This window comes from Ictalurus punctatus, chromosome 16 (assembly GCF_001660625.3).
Source record: "Ictalurus punctatus breed USDA103 chromosome 16, Coco_2.0, whole genome shotgun sequence".
Taxonomy (NCBI): Eukaryota; Metazoa; Chordata; class Actinopteri; order Siluriformes; family Ictaluridae; genus Ictalurus; species Ictalurus punctatus.
In genome coordinates this window covers 24,372,234-24,378,558 of record NC_030431.2, presented here as the reverse complement: position 1 = coordinate 24,378,558, position 6,325 = coordinate 24,372,234, and the positions used below count along the sequence as shown (strand labels likewise).

At 36.9% G+C, this 6,325-nt stretch overlaps 1 long non-coding RNA gene across 2 annotated transcripts; it reads left to right on the top strand.

Moving 5' to 3' along the window:
* Positions 1 to 1,233: 1,233 nt before the first annotated feature.
* LOC108276581 (uncharacterized) lies at positions 1,234 to 5,075 on the top strand. 2 transcript variants are annotated; one of them, XR_001814932.3, is made up of 7 exons: positions 1,234 to 1,268; positions 1,538 to 1,610; positions 1,796 to 1,819; positions 3,051 to 3,246; positions 3,477 to 3,793; positions 3,932 to 3,963; positions 4,583 to 5,075. It is a non-coding gene; the product is annotated as an uncharacterized LOC108276581 (long non-coding RNA). The 2 variants fall into 2 exon arrangements; XR_006983873.2 differs by lacking the exon at positions 1,796 to 1,819.
* The last annotated feature ends 1,250 nt before the right edge of the window (positions 5,076 to 6,325 follow it).

The following is a 6,325-nucleotide window of genomic DNA, read 5'->3' as shown; positions in this document are numbered from 1 at the left end:
AGTACAGTAACTGCTGGATATCTGCTAGCATGTCAATAATAGAATCGAATCTAATTTCATCAAGAACAAAAACAACTGCAGCAGCCTGGACAGCTTTGTCAGCCCACCCCATGGAAAACCAGCCAGCTTATATCAGTGCGTATGAGTGACTCATCGGGCAGTCGGTTGTTTCCATCAGATATTTGTTGTGGGCATCGAGTTCTGTGGAGGTGTTCTCTCAGCCATTTCTGACATGTTTAGACCTGAAGCTCTTCTAACGCTTTTGGTAAATCTCTTTGGCTGTGTCTCTTCTCCCCCTCACACCCATCTCTACCTCATCCTCCCACAGTTATAAATAAATCCCCGCCGCATTACCATCCTTGTCAGAGTAAAGCAACAGCCTTCACTGCGTGTTCAAACGACTGCCAGATCACTGCGGAAGCCTGCCTGAAGATTCAGAATCCACTGAGGGAATGAATGCTTTCGCTTTTTACAGCACAGTTCACCAAAGCCATTATCCACAAGTCAGATGAAAACCAACAAACTAAAGATGGGGTTCGATTGTGCATGAATGAGAGCTGTTAATAAAAAAAAAATCTGAATAAAATTACACCTCCATTTTGTTTGGAGACAAACTATTCTGGCAGAACTTTACAATTTTTCTCACATTTTAACTAAAACATGCTATTTATGAGCTTTATGCATGAAGGTTGTGAGCTAAAACACTTTACTACTTAAAATAAATATTTACTGACATATTACATGTTCATAATGGGTTTTAGTTATCTTATATTTGGTCTGTTGTAATCTTGTTATAGAAAATACTAGATGCATACTAGATATGGGGGCTGTGGATCAGGTGGTAGAGCGGGTCGTCCACTAATCGTAGGGTTGGTGGTTCGATTCGCGGCCCACGTGACTCCACGTGCCGAAGTGTCCTTGGGTAAGACTCTGAACCCCGAGTTGCTCCCGATGGCAAGTCAGCGCCTTGCATAGCAGCTCTGCTACCATTGGTGTGTGTGAATGGGTGAATGAGAACCAGTGTAAAGCGCTTTGGATAAAAGCGCTATATAAGTGCAGACCATTTACATTTGACAATATTCAAGATATTTTCACTTGCTAAGATATTTTTTGCAGTGCAAGACTATATTCTGAGGCAGTGAGGCAGTGTTAAGGTTGGGGTGTGGTCGTTTGTAGGCAGTGTTAAGGTTGTTCGTAGGGAGTGGTAACTTTGAAATACATGTTTCACAGGAAGTGGGATCCAGCTGCTAATTTGGTGCACATGATCTGTAAGTACAGTATAACCAGTTTGACTACTTTTTTCTTTTTAAAATACTGTTCCTATTTTGGTATTGTACTGTCCTGTGTTTTTATCACACGTCTGCATGAGCACTTTATGTAGAATGTTTGTAGATCTTATTTAGTTCCATGTTGTCTAATGTGCTGTTTTATGTAGCACCATGGTCCTACAGGAACGTTGTTTCATTTCACTGTATACTGTACCAACTGTGTATCGTTGAAATGACTACAAAACCACTTGAACTTGTTTTGTGAGCAGAGCCCTCCTGCTATAAAAGCTCCTTGCTTTCTCTTTTGCTCAGAAACAGAAGTGACGACCATCAGAACAAAAGGTATATTCGATCAAGTATACTTTAAACCTATTTAATTTAGGCGTAGTTTTATTACAGTATTATTGTTTTGGATTTGTTGGGCTGTTTTTATTATGTATTGTAATATATTTTGTAATGAGATGTTAGCGTTTCATGATTAAAGTATTTAACAGTAACTGACAGAATATTTTTTAAATATTTTACAGTGTCGGTGTTGAGCATTAATAATGGTGAGTGTCTATATACTGCTGTAGTGTTACCGCTCTCCTACTGTATTTTTTCAGGAATTGGGGTTGTGTGTGTGTGTGTGTATATATATATATATATATATATATATATATATATATATATATATATATATATATATATATATATATATATATATATATATATACACACACACACACACACACACACACACACACACACACAACCCCAATTCTGGAAAAATTTTGGACAGTATGGAGAAATGCTAATAAAAACAAAGAGCAGTGATTTGAAAATGTATTTTGAAATGGATTTACATTTATTCATTTAGCAGATGCTTTTATCCAAAGCAACTTATAAATGAGAAATTTGTACGTATTTGACGTTTTAGCTAATCAACTGCATAGTTTTTTGAAGATAAATGTTTATTTAGAAATTGATGCATGCAAAGAAAAAGTTGGGACGGGGCAATTTAGGACTAATAGTTGAAATAAGAAGGTGATGTGAAACAGGTGAGGCGATCGTCTAATCATAGTATATAAGGAGCCTCCAAAAAAACGCCTAGTCCTTCAGGAGCGAGGATGGGTCGAGGCTCGCCGATCCGCCAACAATTTGAGAACAAAATTCGCCAAAGACAAATCGGTAGGATTTGGGGCGTTTCACCTTCTACAGTGCACAATATAATTAAAACATTCAAGGAATCCGGTCAAATGTCTCTGTGTAAAGGGCGAGGCCGAAAACCTCTTCTGAATGCGCATGATCTCCGATCCCTCAGACGTCACTGTCTTAAAAACAGTCATGAGCCAGCTGAAGAAATGCATACTGGATGACCGGCGTGCATTTCTGCTTGCTAAGCTTAACCAAATGGAGTCTTCACTCAGCGTCCAAACCCTTAATAAGTGTTATTAAAAGAAAATGTGACGTACAGTGAGAAAAAGTCGACTGTCCCAACTTTTTTGTTTAAATCATCAGAATTGAAATGTGTATATTTTCCAAAATAAATTAAATTCATAAAGTAAAACACCAAATAATGTGTTAATAATGTGATTTCAATATAGTACAGGGTGAATTGAATTTTCAAATGACACTTTTTTTTTTTTTTTTTTTTTTTTTTTGCATTTTCCATACGGTCCCGACTTTTTTTGGAATCGGGGTTGTGTATATATAAATAAATAAATATATGTATGGTGTTTTATTTGTCTTTTCTGGTGTTTTTGCTTGTTTGTTTGTTTGTTTGTTTGTTTGTTTTTGTAGGCATCATCATGGGACACCTGGATGATTGGATTCGGCTATAATCCAAAGGGCTTCAGTATTGTCAAACACTTTGATGATGAATACAATGGAAATTCAGACCTTGGGGACCTCTTTACTGTGGAAAGTGGAACATGGTACAAAACGATCTTACATGCTGGAGTGTGCTGCGATGAAGATGAGATAATTCATTTCACACGTAAAACATTTTTTTCTTTTTTTTTTTTTTAATAATTGTACAGTACATTAACATAGAGAAACTCACAGTATAACTAAACAAATGGAAATATCAGTTTCTGTATCACAGTGATGTCATTATCTGTAATAGTATAATTAATCCTAAACACTGTATTTATTGGGATTTTTCTATTTCCTTATTACAGGAAACCAGTACAGTATACTGAAATGTTTTTCCTTTCCCCCCACTAGAATCAAATTCTCGATCAAGTGGCTCTGTATCAAGTTCCTCTGGAACTGTAAACAATCTGTGTAGCTCATCTACCAGCTCTTCCAGCAACTCTTCTAGTTCTTCTTCCAGTCCATCTTCCAGTTCTTGTCCAGGGATTGTAAGCAAAGTGAATGTGAATGGGTTTTCTGGAGGATTTAAATTTGCAATTTATAGGAAGAATGGTGGAATCCCTGAATCATTTAGACAGAATGTTAAAAATGCAATGAGGAAAAATCCACAATATGATCTTCTTACATACAACTGTATTCATTTCGCCATGGAGCTTCTTAGTGTACAGGTAATACTGTATACCGTAGTATCTATTAGTGTGTAATGGGTTGCAAGTCTATTATGTGCTAATTAGATGTACATACTGTATAATTTTTAAAAGTATAAGTATTACGTATGTGATCTTCATGCTTATGTTTCTTTACAGGGAAAGGAGGGTCCTTAAACAGTTTCATCTTTGTAAGTATGATGTCAAGTGATTCCATTGTTGTATCATCCATATACTCATACATAGTGGGATCATTATGCAGCGCAGCACATAATACACAGTTACCTAATACATGAGAGTACTGTTCCAAATCTCACAGGTTACCATCCAGGAACTAACCATCAATGAACAAGTAGTTCTTCACCAGCACGTGTCTAGCTATTCCAATAGCTTATTGTCTAAAATGTAAATGTCGACATGAGTTTTTATTAGGTCTGCTCAGGGTCAGTGTGATGATTTTATTTAGCCAGTCAGTGTATCAAGAGAAATGGACAACAATAACCGGTGATTCTAAATAATTTTGTTACCAGTATTTACATTACACCTGTACAGTAACTGTATAGAAATACAAAAATTCTAAAAATGAATAGTCTCCATTTTAATATCTGATTAGCTGAGGCACGTTTGAAGCTGTTGTACTGTAAAATCTTCGACACACACACACACACACACACACACACACACACACACACACACACACACACACACACCTGTGACCATGTTGCAATAATTATATTTTGTATTCATGTGCCAGGTTTTGAAGCAGTAATCCTAATCATTAAGCTATTGTTTGCCTGTTATGTTGCTTAGCAGATAAAAAGCTTCATGGAAGACGTTGCTGTTGGACAGACAGACAAGCCTCTGATGATGGAAGAAGTAGATTTCATTCTGTTGTATATTTAATTGATTTTCTTCAACAATACTGTACTTTACTCTGATGTTAAAAAAAATAAATAAATAAATAAAAATTGTTCTTCGCTCGAGAAAAGTTTTAATGTCTGATTAGACCAAAACAAGTGTGTTAATACAATTTTTTTTAGAAAACCCTAGTATGTATAGCTGTTTGTATTAGTCTGTACTGTCTGTAGATTATGGATTGGGAGTTATTGTTAATTAATTACCGTAGTTAAGAACCAGATGATTATTTAGTTTTGTTTAGTCAAGATTGAGTAACAAGTCAGCTCATTTTAGCTCATTTCTGTGACTCTTAATTAAAAATCTAAATCAACAATCCATGTTCAATTCCATGTAAAAATCAATGTAAGAGCCATTGATCAATAAATAAAAATGTTTTAAAAATCAATGGCAACTTGTAATTCCCTGCCTACAACTATACAAAAAAAAAAAAAAAAAAAAAAAAACCCACCAAAAGCACCTCCAGCTTGAGATTTCAACTCGTTAACTTGGGGTAGTCTTTTCAAGTTTCAGCTTCTTCCTCATTTACAGAGAGAAGTCAAAACAATATGGCCACTAACACTGTGAACAGTGTAAAATCTTCCTTCTCTACCTTTAAATGACTTTATAGCAGTATTGATTGTAGATCAGTTAATATACAGACACAGTACTTGGTCAGATCTATAACACTGACCATTTTTTTCCTATTACCAATCACTGAACACCATTGTTTCCAATTACCAATCACTGATCACCAGTGTTCCCAATGACCAATCACTGATCACCAATGTCCCCAATGGCCAATCACTGATCACCATTGTTTCCAATTACCAATCACTGATCACCAGTGTTCCCAACGACCAATCACTGATCACCAATGTCCCCAATGACCAATCACTGATCACCAATGTCCCCAATGGCCAATCACTGATCACCATTGTTTCCAATTACCAATCACTAATCACCAGTGTTCCCAACGACCAATCACTGATCACCAATGTCCCCAATGGCCAATCACTGATCACCATTGTTTCCAATTACCAATCACTGATCACCAGTGTTCCCAACGACCAATCACTGATCACCAATGTCCCCAATGGCCAATCACTGATCACCTATGTCCCCAATGGCCAATCACTGATCACCAGTGTTCCCAACGACCAATCACTGATCACCATTTTTTTTCCAATGACCAATCACTGAACACCATTGTTTCCAATTACCAATCACTGAACACCATTGTTTCCAATTGCCAATCACGGATCACCAGTGTTCCCAACGACCAATCACTGTTCACCAATGTCCCCAATGACCAATCACTGATCACCATTTTTTCCAATGACCAATCACTAAACACCGTTGTTTCCAATGACCAATCCCTGATCACCAGTGTTCCCAACGACCAATCACTGATCACCAATGTCCCCAATGGCCAATCACTGAACATCATTGTTTCCATTTACCAATCACTGAACACCAATGTTCGTCAATAGTGAAATGTTTTATAATGTGTTGACCCTAGTCGCCGATTGCCAGTGTTTGAAAACCCTACAACTTCCATGGCAAGACAAACGGTTGTGTTATATGAACGGTACCACAACCCCGACGTCTATGAAAGTCGTAGTGTGTAGACGCCGTTAGGAAAACCTAAAGTTACAG